A 19,938-nucleotide genomic window follows, 5' to 3' on the forward strand; every position below is an offset into this window, starting at 1 on the left:
AAATCAAAAGATGTTTCTTTTAAAAGATCAGTATAACTGATAAGCCCTTAGCCAGTCTATCTAAATAGAAAAGAAAGGCAAAACAAATTACAATGATCAAAAATGAAAGAGAGGGCATCACTATGGACCCCATGGCATGAAAAGGATAATAAGAGAATGCAATGAACAACCCTACACCCAGAAATGTGATGACCCAGATGAAATGGACCAATTCAGTGAGACACAATTTGTCAAAACTCTTATAGGAAGAAAGAGTCTGAATAGCCCTATGTCTAAAAAAGAGACTGATTCAAGAATTCATAAACTTTCGGGGCACCTGTGTGGCTCAGTTGGATGAGCGTCCGACTTTGGCTGAGGTCATGATCTCCCGGTTTGAGAGTTCGGGCCCCACGTGGCTCTGTGTTGACAGCTCAGAGCCTGGAGCCCGCTTTGGATTCTGTGCCTCCCTTTCTCTCTGCTCCTCCCCTGCTCACACTCTCTCTCTCCTTCAAAAATAAATAAACATTTAAAAAAAAGAATTAATAAACTTTCAAAACATAAAACACCAGGCCCAGAATTCACTAGTTAATTCTACCAAACATTTAAGGAAGAAATTATATAAATTCTCTATAATCTTTTCCAGAAGATAGAAGCAAGAGTACTTCCTAGTCTATGAGGCCAGGATTACCCTAATACCAAAACTGAACAATGAGATTACAAAACAAGCAAACTAAAGACCAATTATCTCTCATGAACATAGATGCAAAAATCTTCAAAAAAAAAATCTCAATAAATTGAATCCAACAATGTATAAAAATAATTCTACACCATGACCATTAGGGGTTTATTCCAAGTAGGCAGGGCTGGCTCACTATTCAAAAATCAATTAAGGTAATGTACTCTACCAATAGACCAAAGAAATGAGGAAATATTTAAAACTGAATGATAACAAAAATGCTATATATCAGAACTAGGAGACACAACTAAAGCTCTACTTAGAGGCAGAAATGTAGTTCTAAATGTATATTTTAGAAAAGAAGAAAGTTTGGGGTGCCTGGGTGGCTCAATCGGTTAAGCATCTGACTTCAGCTCAGGTCATGATCTCACAGCTCATGGGTTCAAGCCCCACATTGGGCTCTATGCTGACAGCTCAGAGCCTGGAGCCTGCTTCGGATTCTGTGTCCCTCTCTTGCTCTGCCCCTCCCTCACTCATGCTGTCTCTCTCTCTCTCTCTCTCTCTCTCTCTCTCACTCTTTCAAGAATGAATAAACATTAAAAAAAATTAAAAAAAGAAAAGAAAGTTAGAAAAAGTATTGTAAATTATATTTAATAAGAAAGAGCAGAAAGAAGGAAGCAATAAGTAGAAAATAATGAAACAAGAAAGAATAAAATAGATTTCACAGAACTGATCATTGATTCTTTCAGAAGACCAACAAAATTTGGAGACTAATAAAGGAAAAAAACATGGAGTAATTAACCAGTATCTAAAATAAAAATGAAAAATGAACTATTGGGACCTCATCAACATAAAAATCTTCTGCACAGCAAAGGAAATAATCAGCAAAACTAAAAGGCAACTGACAGAATGGGAGAAGATATTTGCAAATGACATATCAGATAAAGGGTTAGTATGCAAAATCTATAAAGTACTTGTCAAACTCAACACCCAAAAAACAAATAATCCAGTGAAGAAATGGGCAAAAGAATGAATAGACACTTCTCCAAAGAAGACATCCAAATGGCCAAACGACACATGAAAAAATGCTCAACATCACTCAGCATCAGGGAAATAGAAATCAAAACCACAATGAGATACCACCTCACACCTGTCAGAATGACTGAAATTAAGAACTCAGGAAACAAGAGAAGTTGGCAAGGATGTGGAGAAAGAGGGTGTCTTTTGTACTCCTGGTGGGAATGCAAACTGGTGCAGCCACTCTGGAAAACAGTATGGAGGTTCCTCAAAAAATTAAAAATAGAACTACCCTACAACCCAGCAATTGCACTACTAGATATTTATCCAAGGGATACAGGTGTGCTGTTTCGAAGGGACACATGGACCCCAATGTTTCTAACAGCACCATCAACAATAGCCAAAGTATGGAAAGAGCCCAAATGTCCATTGATGGATGAATGGAGAAAGAAGATGTGGTATGTATGTGTACATATGTATGTACACATATGTACGCATGTGTATATATGTGTATGTATGTGTACATATGTATGTACACATATGTATGTATATGTATATATACACATATATATGTATATATATATATATATACACACACACACACACACACAACAGAGTATTACTCGGCAATCAAAAAGAATGAAATCCTGCCATTTGCAACTGAAGGTATTATGCTAAGTGAAATTAGTCAGAGAAAGACAAATATCATATGACTTCACTCATATGAGGACTTTAAGAGACAAAGCAGATGAACATAAGGGCAGGGAAGCAAAAATAATATAAATAATAATAATATAAATAATATAAAAACAGGGAGGGGACAAAACACAAGAGACTCTTTAAATATGGAGAACAAACAGAGGGTTACTAGAGGGGTTGTGGGAGCGGGGATGGGCTAAATCGGTAGGGGGCATTAGGGAATCTACTCCTGAAATCATTGTTGTACTATATGCTAACTAACTTGTATGTAAATAGAAAAAATAAATTAAATAAAAATGAGTTTTTTTTAACGTTTATTTATTTTTGAGAGAGAGAGAGAGAGACAGAGCATGAGCAGGGGAGGAGCAGAGAGAGAGGGAGACACAGAATCCGAAGCAGGCTCCAGGCTCTGAGGTGTCAGCACAGAGCCTGACACGGGGCTGGAACTCACAAACCGTGAGATCACGACCTGAGCCAAAGTCAGACACTCTACCGACTGAGCCACCCAGGCACCCCCCCTTCTTTTTTTTAATGTTTATCTATTTTTGAGAGAGAGAAAGACACACACACAGGGTGTGAGCAGGGCAGGAGCAGAGAGAGAGGGAGACACAGAATCCCATGCAAGCTCCAGGCTCTGAGCTGTCAGCACAGAGCCTGATGTGGGGCTCGAACCCGGAAGCTGTGAGATCCTGAGCTGAGCCAAAGTCAGACGTCCAACTGACTGAGCCACCCAGGCACCCCAACAATTGTCTAACTTTCATAACACTGTTTGTCAGGAAGGTAACCTGGCACAACCACTTTGGAATACTGTTTGGTAGTATTACCTAGAGCTGCACTGGCCAGTGTAGCAGTTCATAACCACATTAGTTATTGGACACTTGAAATGTGGCTGGTCCAATTGCTATAAATGTAAAACACACATTGAACTTTGAAGATTTAATATGTAAAAAACAATGTAAAAATATCTGATTAATAATTTTCATACTGAGGACATGCTGAAATGATAATATTTTGGATGTGCTGGATTAATAAAATGCACGCTTAATATTAACTTTTAAAAAACCTTTTTAATGTGGCTACTAGAAAATTCTAAATTACATATACGACTTGACTTGTACTATATTTCTAGGATGGTGCTGATCTACAGCTAAGATTCATTCATTTTTTATTTCTGGGTATATTCCCAACAGAGATGTGTATATACACGCAGTGAAAGTGAAGCACAAGAATGTTTATAGCAGCATTATGCGCAATAACTAAAAATGGGAAATAACCCAAATGCCCTTCAACAGTGGAATGGATAAATAAATAAGGGGTAATTACAATAATGAAATACTATTTAGCAACAAAAATCAGTAAACTATAACTGTATTCAACGACCTGGATGACTCTCACAGTGTTAAATATTAAATCATCTCATTTGATTCCATATATAAAGTTTAAATGGGAAATTAAGCTACCGTATTAGAAGTCAGGATACTAGTTTGGGGAGAATACTAGCTGTAGTGACTGGGAGGAGGCTTTGGGAAACTGGCAAAGTTCTGTGACTTGGTAGGGTGGTGTTATGTGGGTTTTTGCTTTGTGATAATTCATTGGGCTGTACATTTATGTACATTCGTATGTGCAGTAATCTGTATGTTGTTATCCCTTCATAATAAAAAAAAAAAAACTAAGAGGGGTTAGGGAGGCTTATATCAATTTATTGCAAATATTTTTAACAAATGCAAGGCCTCTTTGAAAATAAAGGTCTTCATGACTGATCCATTTATGTAAATTGCACAAAATCAAATTAAGAGTTGTTTTTTGAAGACCATATTTTGCCCAGTAAGGAAATCTGGATACTTTCTAAATAAGTCGTTCTAGGTATGACTCTCTAGTTTAAAATAAAAATATCTCTGCCCTTTGCTTGGTCAGGAAGCTTGGCATGATAGTCCATTTCCTGACAGATATGTCAATAGTGTTGACAAAAATAAAATAAAGAATCTCAGAATTGCAGAATTTAAGGGGACATTGAAGCCTAGCCTTTTTTTCTGAGTTGTGATTTCTTTGTGAAATCGATGGAATCGAGGGCACTTCCTCTTGAAAATGCATGTGTGTACAATACAGATATATATATATAATATTTTACACATAATTTCAGTTGGCTCACCATGGTAGTTTGTCCAGTCCAGGTTATTTGGTAGCTAAAGCTCTAAAGCAGAAAGAGATCAAGTGACATGGCTGGTTAGTGGAAAAACCAGTACCAATACTGCAGACTCTTAATTTCCAAACCAGTCATTATTCTTTCAAGTAAAGCAGTTTCCTTCTCCTGTGTACCCATATATGTATTATATGTAATATATGTGTATGTAATATATATATGTTGTATATAATGTTGCATATAATAGATATATATGTATTATATGTAATATATATATAACATATATACATGTTGTTCTCATATGATTCTCATATATGATTGAATTCTCATGTAATTCTGTCCTTATCCCTTTGCTTACTTGAGAGAAGCTTTCACCTAAGAAGATGACTCCCCTTTTTAAAATAATATCCTATAAATTGTTCTCTATCACTGTATTTGAGGCTATGCATTGTTTCCGGACCACACTGTAGGAACCATGCCTTATCTGTCTTTGTTTTCCCCAAACCACCTAGCTAAGTGCAAGAAATATATCCATTATAAAACCAACATGTGTTGCCTTAAAAGGACATGCAAATATATGACTGAAACTTCATGACAGAATGATAGCCTGTAATTACAGTGTTATTAGGAGCTTAGATTCTGGTGTCAGACTGACCTAAATATGAATTCAGCCTCTGCTATTTACTAGCTCTATGTTTTGGGTGTATTACTTAACCTGGGTCTCGCTTGGTAAATCCGATGGTACCAAACTGAATTTATACGATCATTGCGAGGATTAAGGAGATAATCTACGTGAAATCTGTTGAGCAGTATCTGGTACATAGATTTTAGTTAGCTGTGATTGTTGTTATGACATACTCAACCCTTGAATTAAAGACTCAGTTGGAGCACAACAGATTTAGATTCTTAGAATTATACTGGTCAACCTTAGTCTACCCAATCCTGGAATTATTCACAGATGGTTCTAACAGATTCTGCTTTTGCTTAATACATTCCAGCGACAGGGAACTCATTAGAACCAACTGAAGCAGCTCCGATTCTTCCAAAGTTCTTCCTTACTATTAGGTTGAGTCATATGAAATTGCTATTTCTGGGTCAAAACAATTAAATTATCAACAATGTATTTAAAAAGGCCAGAAATTTGTCTTTCTATCCTTGCCTCTTGCTTTGACATCTTCTCTCTCCTTCTACAGGACAATCCTTTAGAGACAATGGAGAGTCAATGGGGAACAAGACAGACCTAGCTCCTGCCTTCACTGAGGTTTACATGCTTATTAAGGAGACAACAAAATAAGCAATTGTGTATCATTTTCAGATTCAAGGAGCTGGAAGAATAACGTTGCAAGCAAAGGGCTTAACTGAGCAAATTCCCACGGAATGTATCACACATGAGGAACTGAGAGTATAGAGCAGCACTGCCGGAAGACTTTTCTGTGATGATAAAAATACTCTGTGTCGGCACAGTCCCTTATGATAGCCACCAGTCACCTAGGGCTACTGAGCACTTGAAATGTGGCTAGTGTCATGTCACTCAGGAAATGCAATTTTAATTTAACTTAATTTTAATTAATTTAAATTTAAATAGCCATATGTGGCTAGCGGCTACCAGGCTGAACAGAGAGTATAAAGGAAGAAGATAAAAGGACAAAAAGATGAGACTGGAGAAGTCAGCAGGGTTCCAGACCATGAAAAGCCTTGAGGTGCATGTTAATAACTATGATTTTAACCTCAGGAGGATTTTACATTCCAGGGTATAACATGATGAGATAGGAGTTTTAGAAACATAGTATTGGCTGCCTTATGGAGATAGACAGGAGAAGGGTAGAGAAATGGATCTTGTCTTTAGGAGTTGGCTCTATAAGGGGAGAGATGGGAACAAAGGCAAAATGACTCAAAGATATCTCAAAGAGACAAAGACATATATAACGAATCACACCCAGTCAAAGGCATCACTCATGTATATGTTTATATACATTGTGCACTCATGATCCACATTTCTTGCCTTTTTCTAGTTGCTCACAGGACATCTACCCTCCCAAGTATTTCTGTGTGTCCCCAGTGGTACCTGAGCTCACAAGGAAGTCTATTAACAAAATATCCACGCAGCATTCACCTTGTTCTTCCTCCTCTGTGCATTTATCACTTTGTTCTTCTCTGGTCCTTGCCACTGACGGTACTTTGAGGTACTCTGAGGGCACTGCTCTGTTCTCTGCAGAAGGAGGAGGAATGTCCCCATCTCAGCAACCTAAGCCACACTGTTTGGCTCACCCTCCCCTTGATCCTCAAAGCATTTTCTTTAACCAGCTCTTTTGGGCTCCCTCCCCCAACTTCTCTAAGCTTTACATATGGGGTAAGACAAAACAAAACAAAACAAAACGAGAGAAGTACCTAATTGCTGATGGTAATAAGCCGCCATTGGGTCCTTACCCCCCACTCTAGGAACCAATATACATATATATACACATACATACATATAGACATATCACAACTCCTCCCCAGCTCCCTGACACACGCCACATAAAAGCACACACATCTTATGTGTGTAGCACATAGAACTTTGCAACTCCTAGCACGTCAGCTGACATATCCATACAAGGCTGAATTCTCTTCAAGATCAGCCAACACCATCCCTATTCCATATATGCCCTTGCAAAAGAAAGGGACAAAAAAGTACATAAGCAATCACAGTCCAACAGCCACAGATAAGGTGTAAGGGGCTGAAGCAATAGCATGTCATAATGTGAAGTGCATGGACTTTTACTCTGGCACCAGACTGACCTGGATTCAAATCTCAGCCGCATCACTTTTCCTAACTGGGTGGTCTTGGGCAGATCGCTTAACCTCTGTGAACTTCAGTTCTCGGTTCTACAAAATGCCTACGTTTGCGAGTTGTGAACATTAGAAACAGCCCATGTACAGTGCCTAGAAGGTGCCCAATGAATGGAAAGCGGGGGTCTCTCCATCGGTGCTGGGAGCGTTGGAAAACTCAGGATGCCAGAGGCCCTTGCAAAGGGGACGCAGAATCAAGGCCAGAGTGAGTGCGACCACTTCCTTATGCAAAAGCATCCTGGGACTTTATTAGATTACAGCCTTGAACTCGCCTAGTGAGGAAACTGAAGCCAGAGGCAGGAAGTGAGTTAATCAGGGTCACGTAGCAATCCGGTGCCAAAGCCGGGACAAAATTCCAGGTCAGTCCGGAAAGGTTCGGCCCAAGGCTCCTTTCTGCAAGGCAGCGGCCTCCCAGCTGCCCAGGTTCTGCTCTGACCCGCCCCTACCTCACTCTGATGTGACAATTCACTCTTCCTTGGCACCTGAGGTGTCTCCTCACGAGGGCCAAGAGAAAGAGCAGGTGCAGTGTGTTTGTAGAGACTACCGGGCCCTTAAAGACCTCCCCGTCGCCATGGCAACCGGAGCTCGGTTGCCGAGGACCCGCTCCGCCGGCGCCCCCTCCCCTTCACGCAGCGGACGTGACACGTGCGGCGGGGTCACGTGTTGTTGTTGGGCCGCGAAAGCTGCTTCCGGGTCAATGCAGGACACTGGGCTCCGGCGGCCAGAGTGGGGGACGAGGTGAAGCGGAGCCGGGCCGGGGCCGGCCGGGACCAGGCCGGAGGCCGAGCGGCGGCGGCGACGGCGGTGGCCGGGAGGGGGGAGGAGAGGCGCAGCCCGAGGAGCCGCCGCAGCAGCTCCCCCGCCTCCCGGGCTGAGGGGTGAGTGGAGCCCGGGCCCGCCGGCACTGCCGGCTTCTCGAGGCCCCGGGAGCTCCCCTCCGGAGCCGAGGCGCGGAGGGCCGTTCCTGCTGGGGCGCAGTATGCCGGGGCGGGGGGGGGGGGCACGCCGAGAAGAACTCGGAGCGGGACGAGGCCTGCCTGGGAGGAGGGGAGGGCTGGGCCACCTGCCCGCGGCTGGAGGGAGGACGGGGCCAGGCCTGGCTGGGGAGGCGCGGGGAGGGCCCTGGGCTGGGAGGAGGCGGAGGGCTGGGTTGGGGGGGAGCCTGAGTTCCTGGGAGGCTCCGGGCTTCTTGCCGTGCCCTAGGGGCGTGGGGGTTGGAAAGATGCCCTCTGGCTGGTAGGAGATGGAGACGGGTCTGGGGCTGCTGGGGAAATAGGAAACTTTGTCTTCGAACCAGTGTATGGGGTGGGGGGTGGGGGGGGGAGTAGAGGACGTGTCCCCTGGGAGGTTCTGCGGGGAACGGGGCGGGCGGGCATTTCCAGGCCGCTGGGACACTAGGCCTGCTCCTTCCAGGGGCTGATGAAAGGACGCGGTAGTTTAACAAGGGCTCTGGGGAGAATCGTTTTGCCCTCACATTGGGAGACTTTGAGAAGGAGGGAATTGGAGTAAGAAGGGGCCTGAGAGGAGGGTACCCGGCCCTGGGATCTGGGAGGGGGCCAATGATTTCCGTGGAGCTTCATTCTTTGTTGGGGATGGGGAGCATTGAGTTCTAGATCCTCGCCTAGGAGGACATTCTGGGAATTGGTGAAACGAGAAGATTTCATCCCGTCTTCTCTTGGCACAGTGATCCTAGAAGTTGCAGTTGAGGAAAGTTGGTTGGAAGAGTTGAACGGTTGACAGCTAGTGGAAGAAGGAGGAGCTGTCGTCTGAAGGTTGCTAAGTTACTGGGAGTTTGTAGGCAACCGCCTAGGGTTGTTGTTCGGGCAAGTTAGCAGTCCTTTCAGGTCCAGATACTGGCTTAGCTGGGGCTGTCCCCGTTCTATGTATGCTTCCCTGGAGCTCTGAAATTGGTTTCCAAGAGTCCCTTTGGAGCGAAGAGATTATATGTAGGTGCTGAGGACTAATGAAAACACTCAGCCTTTGGGTCCTGAGGCATTAGGGCTAGATCTCTAGGGTAAGAGCTTGCAAACTTTTTTTTTTTTTTTACACATCATGCCCCATATGAAAAAGCACTTTTTACATTATGATCTAGTACATACCTATATAATGAGTGAAAAGTTTCGCAGAGCACTGTTTACCCTTAGGACATGTGTTACATTCTGATAAGTTCTATTCCGTTCCATTCACTTTTATTAAAAAATGCTGACTGAAATCCACCAAATTGATTTGTGGGTCACAAGCTGCTGCTTGAAAAACACTGTCCCAAGGCACAGTCCTTTGGCTTCAGTTAGGGTCCTCATGTTGTATGGTTCTACAGAGCTAGGATTATAAGCAGATGGGGGTGGGGGGTGGGGTCAAGCCAGCCAGGTGCAACTGACCGCTTCATTTGTTTACATCTTTATCACATGTAGCATATTTGGTGTTTTGGACCATAATCTTAACCTTTGGTATCTTAATGTGGCCTGATCATTTTATAAAATTTCTGAAGTACGTGTATGCTTCAATTTTCTCCATCCTTTGCGCTGTCAAAGAAAATGAGAGGCCTAATCCCGTTGAGTTGATTTATCCCTACAACATACTTAAGGTAATGTTAATGTTACAGTGTTGTGAATATACATTGGTTTGCTTTTCTGCCATATTTAGAAAAAAATCTCAAGCTGAAACCTAAACTCTTCTTATTCCAATAATACATGGTAAAAGAGGTATACATAATTAAAGATACAGGTACTTGGTTTCAGTATATACTTTAAACTTAAATCGTAAATCTGAGTATAACTTTGAATGAGTTAACGTCTTAATTCCCCCCACGAAAATGTTTTTCTCTGTTTGTAAAATAGATGAGGTCTTCATATGAACAGTATTATAATGAATATCGGTGAGTATTGGTGAACAGAGAGACCTTCATGTGTTGCTATGTTTAAGTCTTTTTAAAGGTTGTCACCCAGCCTGTTGTTACATGATGTTGAGTGTCAAATAATGTTGCCTGATTTCGGGAGGTAAATGTATAGGGTTTGTATTTAAGACCAGTTTATTGGTGTTAATTTTTGTTGAGGATGCCTTCATATTATTTGGAACTTGGAATTCCAAGCCATAGCCGTGAGAAAAGAATTGCCCAAATTAAACTTCATCACTGGGGCCATATTCTTGATGAGAAGCCTTATGAAAGCATTCTTAATCATCTTCAAACTTCGTGTGTTGTAAATTATATCTTGATTGATTGATTGATTATATCCTGGGTGCTGGTGAGAGGGTCTGTGTTGGCATGTATCAGTCATCCTTTAAAAATGATCTTTTTTTTAATCAGGTAAATATTTGTTTTTGAAATCCTTGGCTTTAAAGAATGTTTAAAAGCTTTCTTTTTGTGGTAGTTGCTTGAAACATGAAGGAAGAGTCTCATTAATTTCGTTTTCCTGGGAATCATGTGTACCTGTCAATAAACAGTTGTGGAGAATTTACCCTGAGTGACTGTGTGTGCTTTTTTTTATAGTTTTCATTTTTTTCTCTTGAACCTCAGACTCTTAGGTCTGTCTACCTATAGTAGGCTCTTTTCCCCTTCCCCTTTTTGCTTCCAAACTTCTCTGGGTTTGGAAATTAGATGCTTATATTTGTTAGAACTTTGTGTAAAATAAGATTGCGCAGCTCTGAATAATGTTCTTTCAATTATATATGTATGCATATTATATGTATACTAATACTAATACTTTTTTTTAGCATATGAACTATGTGACATGTATTTTGGCTAGTCAGAGGCCCATTTATTGACCTCTTAATTGTGGGCTATCTTTAAAGTAAGTGAACTCTTTATATATTTAGTCTAGTTAGGCATATAAGAAGGATTTCTAAAAAGAAACCGGAAATTGACAGTGATAAAGGACCTAAGGAGTGAAGCGATCAGCCGTGATTGTTGCCTTTGCCCTACATGCAATGAGTCATTAAGAGTTGCCATTCCTCCCTTTTTAATCTTTTTCGTTACCCTCTCTTGACTTGGATTTCTTTGCAATTAGAATGCTAACAGCCTCACTGTTCCCATTGTCTGTTACTCTCATTCTACTTGATCTCACACAGCTTCATCAGAGTACTCTTCCAAAGAACAATGCCCTAATTTATCGTTTCTCTTCTCCAAAACCATTAACTTTCTAGTGCCAGCACTGAATAAAGTCTACACTGTTTAAGTTGACATTGACGGTATTCTGGAGCGTCTACTTTTATCCTGACCCTGTTTTTCCATTCCTAAATGCAAATCCTTGTTCCCGCCAAGCTCTCTACTCATTGTACTTTCTTTTTTAACTTGATTCCTAAAAATCTGGGAAACGTGTTCTTCATGAATTCCTACTCATCATTTTATTACATCATTTTATCATCTTCTTCCTCGAAGTCTTTCTTGCCTGTATTGTCAATACTACTTTTCCTACATTGCTTTGTGATATTTGTGTGTGTTTTTTCTTTTCTTTTTTCTTTTTTTTTTTTTTAACCCCTTTTGGATTATAAATTCATAGAGGACAGGAGGCCCAAATGTCCTCGAATCTCTAGGACACCTAGCACAGGGTTTATCAGAGTTCATGGGCCAAGTGAATCAGAATTGACTGAATTTATGGTTAAAATTGCAGGTCTCCAAAAATTCCACCTTAGACTTACTGAATCAGAATCTTAGAATTTGCCTAGGTGAGTCTTCTGTACGGTAAAATTTGAGAATCACTTACCTAGCATGATGCTTTAAATTACAGTAGGTACACACGTAATTTTGGTGCAAATGATGTAAATGAACTGAGTAATAGCAGTTCAGCAGATTGGTTTAATTTTAGGGCTTAGCAGTCAGGCAGCCTAGATTTGAATTCTGTTACCTTTACTCATTAGCCATCTGACATTAACTTTGCTTTTCTGATATATAAAGTGGCAGTAATAATAGTATCATTCATAAGGGAAAGTGACAGTTGAATGAGGTAATATGTGTAAAACAACGGAGTGCAAAGCATGTAGTAAGCTCAATAAATTTTATCTGCTGTGGTCATAATGATCAGCATGATAGCAGTGGTTATGGAAGTGATGAAAAGTGGTGAGAATAGGTTTCACGTCAGTCATTGTTAATAAGCAAATTGCTCAGGGTTTCAAGGATTCAGGCTTAACATTTATTTTCCATTTTAGACTAACAGTGGACCTGTATGGTGCTTAAATTCAATTAGCATGTTAAATTTTCCCCCTTTAACCTCCCCTTTGCCTAAAGAAAACTGCAAACTTTTAAACCGAGGGCCTTCGCCTCATTCCCTCTGGTCCTGCCCGCCCAACATCAATTTCTAGCCCTGCTTACACACACCACACCAGTGCAGTTTCTCACTTTGACTTACTTGGGCCTTTGCACGTGCTTTCCCCCTTTTTCATCTAGGGCATTCCTGTGACTCTTTTAAGACTCAGTTTCATGTGTGGCCAAGCTCGGTGAAGGGAGTCACTCCTTTGGTGTTCTCAGAGTGCTTTTCCCATCCTTACATACTACCTGTGTGTACATTGGACTTCTTTTTGGCAGGGAACGGATTGAGTCCTGGCATGTGTTCTAGGTACATGGTAGGTAGTTAGTCCACCTCTGCTAGAGGCAGAGGGTGTCTGGTGGTTGACTCTTCTAAGCTGTCCCATTTGTCTGGACTTTCCTCAGCATGATCTGTTGACCACTTACGACATGCCAGACACAACCAAATGCTTGAAAAACTTCCATTTAATCTTCAGGGTGACTCTAATGACTACGAAATACCTGTTAATAGTTCCATTTTACAAATGAGAAAGCAGGCGTAAAGAGGTAAGTAACTTGCTCGGATTCCAGTGCAGATTCGTGATTGAACTCAGGCTGAACTGAAGCCCCGAGCTCTTAATCACAGGGCTCTTCTAGAAACAGAGGTAAACAAGATGACACATTTCCAAAACTGGCTATGTGAAATTTTTACTAATAACTCATTCATGGTCCTTAGGAATGTGATCTATGACTAGCACTGTTAAGAAAAGATTATTTAAAGTAAAGGTCATCTGAGGTTAATGCTTTTCTAGTGATTTTCAAAATTTCTCTTTTGATTCTGTCATGCTCATCACTGGTATACTTGATTTTGATCTCATTGCTAGAAGATATTACATCATGTTTAATCAAAGTAAAATTCACTTTTTTATTCATTCAACAAATATTTGTTGCCCTTTGCCAGATACTCCTCTCCATAACACTGAGCCAGACTGACAAATCTCAGCTTTTGTGGGATTTAGGAGAGGGACTCAAGCACTAAACATGTAGTAGTAAGTGGTGTAAAGAACGAAAGTGGCTGAAGTAATGGTGATTAATGGTAGTAATGGGGCTCTTTTTGATGGGTTGCCCAGAGGCAGCTCATCGAGAAGGTAACATTTGTGTTTGAATTTGTTTGAGACTTGGATGCTGAGATGAAGCCAGCAAAACCAAGAGCCAGGTAAAAGGCATTCCTGGGAATGCCTTAAGAGGGAATCAGCTTGGCAGTTCTGAGAAGTAGAAAGCCAGGCTGGCTGAAATCTAGTGGGTGGGAGGAGGTTCGGTGAGCAAGGTGAGCAGAGAACAGATTCAAGGAAGCCCTGAAGACCATGATAAAGAGATTGGATTTCATTCTAAGTGTGAAGGGAAGCCTTTGGTGAATTTAAGGGACATGATTTGACTTAAATTTTGAAAAGATCACTTGGCTTCTGTTGTGGAGAAGGGATTGTATAGTCATGAGAGATCGGGAAGGAAGCTATTGGAGCAGTCCCAGTGAGCGGTTGATGAAGGCTTAAACCAGAGTAAAGTAATGGGGACAGAAAGAATTGAGTGGAGTCAGGGTGTTTGGAATGTTGATAGACCTTGCTGATTAATTACATGGGACTGTGAGAGGAAGAGAGAAATAGGGGACTGGTAGAGGAAGAGAAGGTTTGAAAGAGAGACCTGAGAGTTCTGTTTTTGCTCCCTTTGTGCCCCTCGCTGATGATACATCCCCACCCTCCACGGATGCCAGAACCCTGAATTTTGTGTTTATTATTCTTTAACTTCTTTACAGTTTTTATTACATATATATGTGACCGTAAACAATATGATTAATTCTGTTTTTGAATTTTGTAGAAGTGGAATTTACTGTAAATATTTTTACAATTATTTTATCCTTTCAACAGTGTTTTTTTATTGAATATCTTTTAAATTTTTTTTTTTTTTTTAATTTACATCCAAGTTAGTTAGCATATAGTGCAACAGTGATTTCAGGGGTAGATTCCTTAATGCCACTTACCTATTTGGCCCATCTCCCCTCCTACCACCCCTCCCATAACCCTCTGTTTGTTCTCCATATTTAAGACTCTCATATGTTTTGTCCCCCTCCCTGTTTTTATATTATTTTTGCTTCCCTTCCCTTAGGTTCATCTGTTCTGTGTCTTAAAGTCCTCATATGAGTGAAGTCATATGATATTTATCTTTCTCTGACATTTCGCTTAGCATAATACCGTCTAGTTCCATCCACGTAGTTGCAAATGGCAAGATTTCATTCTTTTTGATTGCCAAGTAATACTGCATTGTGTATATATACCACATCTTCTTTATCCATTCATCTGTTGATGGACATTTGGGCTCTTTCCATACTTTGGCTATTGTTGATAGTATTGCTATAAACATGGGGGTGCATGTGTCCCTTCGAAATAGCACACCTGTATCCCTTGGATAAATACCTAGTAGTGTAATTGCTGGGTCGTAGGGCAGTTCTATTTTTAATTTTTTGAGGAACCTCCATACTGTTTTCCAGAGTGGCTGCACCAGTTTGCATTCCCACCAGCAGTACAAAAGAGATCCTCTTTCTCCACATCCTTGCCAGTATCTGTTGTTGCCTGGGTTGTTAATATTAGCCATTCTGACAGGTGTAAGGTGGTATCTCATTGTGGTTTTGATTTGTATTTCCCTGATGATGAATGATGTTGAGCTTGTTACCATGTGTCGGTTGGACATCTGGATGTCTTCCTTGGAGAAGTGTCTATTCGTGTCTTTTGCCCATCTCTTCATTGGATTATTTGTTTTTTGGGTGTTGAGTTTGATAGTTCTTTATAGATTTTGGATACTAATTCTGTATCTGATATGTGGTTTGTAAATATCTTCTCCCATTCTGTCAGTTGCCTTTTAGTTTTGCTGATGGCTTCCTTTGCTGTGCAATTTTGATGAGGTCCCAATAGTTCATTTTTGCTTTTGTTTCCCTTGCCTCTGGAGGTGTGTTGAGTAAGAAGTTGCTGTGACCAAGGTCAAAGAGGTTTTTGCCTGCTTTCTCTTTGAGGATTTTGATGGCTTGCTGTCTTACATTTAGGTCTTTCATCCATTTTGAGTTTCTTTTTGTGTATGGTGTAAGAAACTGGTCCAGGCTCATTTCTCTGCATGTCGCTGTCCAGTTTTCCCAGCACCATTTGCTGAAGAGACTGTCTTGATTCCATTGGATGTTCTTTCCTGCTTTGTCGAAGATTAGTTGGCCATACGTTTGTGGGTCCATTTCTGGGTTCTCTATGCTGTTCCATTGATCTGAGTGTCTGTTTTTGTGCCAGAACCATACTGTCTTGATGATTACAGCTTTGTAATACAGCTTGAAATACAGTGTTTTGTTTTTTTTTTAATATAAATTTCCGGTATACAGCTTTGTAATTCACATCTGCAATACGCTACAGAGTGGTTACTACCACAGGTCTAGTTACCATCCATCACCAATCATTTGACCCCCTTCACCCATTCCCCCCCCCCCCGTAACCACAATCCTCTCTATCTATGAATTTATTTTTGTTTTGTTTGTGCATTTGTTTTGTTTTTTAGATTCCACATTTGAGTGACATCATGCAGTGTTTGATTTATTTCACTTAGTGTAATACCCTGAAGTCTATCCATGTTGTCCCAAATGGCAAGATTTCATTCTTTTTTATGCTAAATAGTATTCCATTGTATAAGTATACTACATCTTATTTATCCATTTATCTATCAGTGGACACTTAGGTTGTTCCCATATATTGGCTATTGTAAATAATGCTGCAGTGAACATAAGTGCATATATTTTTGAATTAGTATATTTGTATTCTTTGGATAAATATCCAAAAGTAGGATCGCTGGATCATACGGTGGTTCTTTTCTTAATATTTTGAGGAATCTCCATATTGTTTTCCATGTGGCTGCCCTAATTTACAATCCCACCAACAGCGTTATGAGGGTTCCCTCTTCTCCATATCCTCTCCAACACTTGCTGTTTCTTTTCGTTTTGATAATAGTCATTGTAACAGGTGTTAAATGATATCTCATTGTGGTTTTGATTTGTTTACATTTGTCTAATAGTAATGATGAGCATTCATGTGCCTATTGGCCATATGGTGTGTCTTCTTTGGAGAAATGTTTATTTAGATCCTCTGCCCATTTTTTAATTGGGTTGTTTGGATTTTTTTGTTGTTGTTGAATTGTGTGAGTTCTTTGTATGTTTTGGGTATTAACCCCTCGTCACATACATGTTTGCAAATCTCTTCGCCCATTCAGTAGACTGCCTTTTCGTTTTGATGATGATATCCTTGACTGTGCATAAGCTTCTTAGTTTGACATAGTCCCATTTGTTTATTTTTGCTTTTGTTTCCCTTGCCTTTGGAGTCAGATCCACAAAGACATTGCTAAGACTGAGTCAAGGAGCTTACCATCTATGTTTTCTTCCAGGAATTTTGTGGTTTCAGGTCTTACATTCAAGCCTTTAATCCATTTTGAGTTGTAAAATAGTGATATAATTTCATGCTTTTGCATATAGCTGTCCAGTTTTCCCAGCACTATTTATTGAAGACTGTCCTCCATTGTATACTTCTTTGTCAGAGATTAATTATCCATATATTGTGTGAGTTTATTTCTGGGCTCTCAGTTCTGTCCCACTGATTTGTGTATCTGTTTTTATACCAAATTCAAATCAATTGTTTAAAAATTGAAGTATAATTAATATACAGTGTTATGATAGTTTCAGATGTACGATATAACGATTCTACAATTCTGTACATTTCTCAGTGCTCATTAGGATACGTGTACTCTTAATCCCCTTTGTCTATACCATACTGTTTTTTTTTTTTAATATATGAAATTTATTGTCAAATTGGTTTCCATACAACACCCAGTGCTCATCCCAAAAGGTGCCCTCCTCAATACCCATCACCCACCCTCTCCTCCCTCCCACCCCCCATCAACCCTCAGTTTGTTCTCAGTTTTTAACAGTCTCTTATGCTTTGGCTCTCTCCCACTCTAACCTCTTTTTTTTTTTTTTTTCCTTCCCCTCCCCCATGGGTTCCTGTTAAGTTTCTCAAGATCCACATAAGAGTGAAACCATATGGTATCTGTCTTTCTCTGTATGGCTTATTTCACTTAGCATCACACTCTCCAGTTCCATCCACGTTGCTACAAAAGGCCATATTTCATTTTTTCTCATTGCCACGTGGTATTCCATTGTGTATATAAACCACAATTTCTTTATCCATTCATCAGTTGATGGACATTTAGGCTCTTTCCATAATTTGGCTATTGTTGAGAGTGCTGCTATGAACATTGGGGTACAAGTGCCCCTATGCATCAGTACTCCTGTATCCCTTGGATAAATTCCTAGCAGTGCTATTGCTGGGTCATAGGGTAGGTCTATTTTTAATTTTCTGAGGAACCTCCACACTGCTTTCCAGAGCGGCTGCACCAATTTGCATTCCCACCAACAGTGCAAGAGGGTTCCCGTTTCTCCACATCCTCTCCAGCATCTATAGTCTCCTGATTTGTTCATTTTGGCCACTCTGACTGGCGTGAGGTGATACCTGAGTGTGGTTTTGATGTGTATTTCCCTGATAAGGAGCGACGCTGAACATATACCATACTGTTTTGATTGTTGTAGCTTTATAGTCTAGTTTGAAATCAGGTAGCATGATATTTCCAGCTTTCTTCTTCTTTCTCAAGATTGCTTTGGCTATTCCAGGTCTTTTGTAGTTCTATACAAATTTTAGAATTATTTGTTCTAGTTCTGTAAAGCATGCCTTTGGAATCTGATCGGTAGTGCATTGAATCTGTATTACTTTGAGTAGCATGAACATTTAACTATTCTTTTAATCCATGAGCATGGAATATGTTTCCATTTATTTGTGTCTTGGATTTCTTGATTTTAAAAGTCATTTATGTTGATGAGAAAACCAGAGAACTATCAATTGTTTGTTTCCATTGCTGTGTAACATTGCATTTTATGAATATAGCATAATTTATTCAAGCCTGTTCTTGGATGTAAAGGCCTTTATTTGGTCAGGATTTTCATAATTTAACACAGTATTGTTGTTGTGAACATTCTTATGCTTGTCTCCTTGTACACTTGTGCAAGTTCCTATAGAGTTTACACTGAGAAGTAGAATTGCCATATCACAGGATATGTGCATCTTCAACTTAACTAGACAGTGATAAAGTGTTTTCCAAGATATTTGTACCAGTTTTTATTAAGGTATTTGTACTCCCAGTATCAATGGAAGAGTTTGTGTTCTTCCACATTTTCTCCAGTACTTTGGTAGTGTCAGAGTTTTTAAGTTTTGCTAATTTATATAAAATAATACTCCATTGATATTTTAATTTTTGTTTCTGAATATTATTAAGCTTGAACATCTTTTACATATATGTATTAGTTGTTGGAATTTTATCTTCTGTTAAATAATGTGTTCATATCTTTTGTCATTTTCTATTGGATTGTTTTTCTTTTTCTCACTATTTTTAGGAATTCTCTGTATTAGTTACATGTGTTGGAAGCATCTTTTTCCGGTTTCTGTCTTATGTGTTTTCATGTTTAATGTCTTTTGATCAAAAGTTTTTTTTTAATTTTACTGGCCAACCTTTCCTTTATGGTTCTTTGTGTTTATGAAATATTTCCCTAAATCAAGATTTTAAAGTTCTTCTCCTATTAGAAAAAAATAACTGTTTTCTTTTCATAAGGATAAGGCTTGAGTTGAGTTTTTCTATGTTGTGAGGGAAGTATTCACTTTTCTCATATTGATACTCACTTGTCCCAGGATCAGTTACTCAAGTTTCATGTTTTCCTACTGATCTCTTTGCCATTTCCTGCCATATTTACATGGGCCTGTTTCTGGACCGTCTTTTCTATTCCATTGATCTCCACCCCCCTCTTCCCAGCCACTCCCAACCCCCCGAGTTGTTTTCTTTAACAAAGTACACTTTGTACTTATGATACTTATGTAGAGTTGCCGTGAACACTGAATGAGTGAATGTGGAACCATTGCTCCTGTGGGAGATACAAGGTTAGGTTCCTGCCAGTTCTGGCCACATTTTTGTCAACTGATCAATACATAACCTTGTTTTATATGTGTGTCTGTTTAAAGACATTTTATTCAACATATATCGTTGCTCTCTTAACTTTGAGTTCAGAGTGCATAGCAGTACAGTTCATGTTTGAGTAAATCGTATCTAACAGTCTTTTCTCCATAAGGCACATCACAGGCTTCTTGTGTGTAAGAACACTAGACAGCACTTCTGCAGGACACTTCAGAGCCGTCGTAATAATGAAAACGTAAGAATATGAAAAACATGGCGCTAAATCGCAAAAAGGGTGCTTGCTTACAGCGT

At 39.9% G+C, this 19,938-nt stretch overlaps 1 protein-coding gene and 1 long non-coding RNA gene across 4 annotated transcripts in view; one reads left to right on the forward strand and one right to left on the reverse strand.

Moving 5' to 3' along the window:
* Nucleotides 1-4,531: 4,531 nt before the first annotated feature.
* On the reverse strand, nt 4,532-7,932 carry LOC121035249 (uncharacterized). The gene is made up of 3 exons (XR_005792824.1): nt 7,787-7,932; nt 6,625-6,720; nt 4,532-4,562 (listed from the first exon to the last, which is right to left on the reverse strand). It is a non-coding gene; the product is annotated as an uncharacterized LOC121035249 (long non-coding RNA).
* Nucleotides 7,933-8,022: 90 nt separating this feature from the next.
* LOC121035538 (tubulin-specific chaperone cofactor E-like protein) overlaps nt 8,023-19,938 on the forward strand; it is a 166,852-nt gene continuing 154,936 nt past the window's right edge. For 2 of the 3 annotated variants that reach the window (XM_040483336.1, XM_040483338.1), the window contains exon 1: nt 8,032-8,218. The gene's annotated coding sequence lies outside the window, so the exon portion shown is untranslated. Of the gene's footprint in view, nt 8,219-19,938 lie in introns of all 3 variants that reach the window. The other variant, XM_040483339.1, reaches the window with a different exon arrangement.

The sequence above is a fragment of the Herpailurus yagouaroundi genome, unplaced genomic scaffold (assembly GCF_014898765.1).
Source record: "Herpailurus yagouaroundi ecotype Mexico unplaced genomic scaffold, PumYag 161, whole genome shotgun sequence".
Taxonomy (NCBI): Eukaryota; Metazoa; Chordata; class Mammalia; order Carnivora; family Felidae; genus Herpailurus; species Herpailurus yagouaroundi.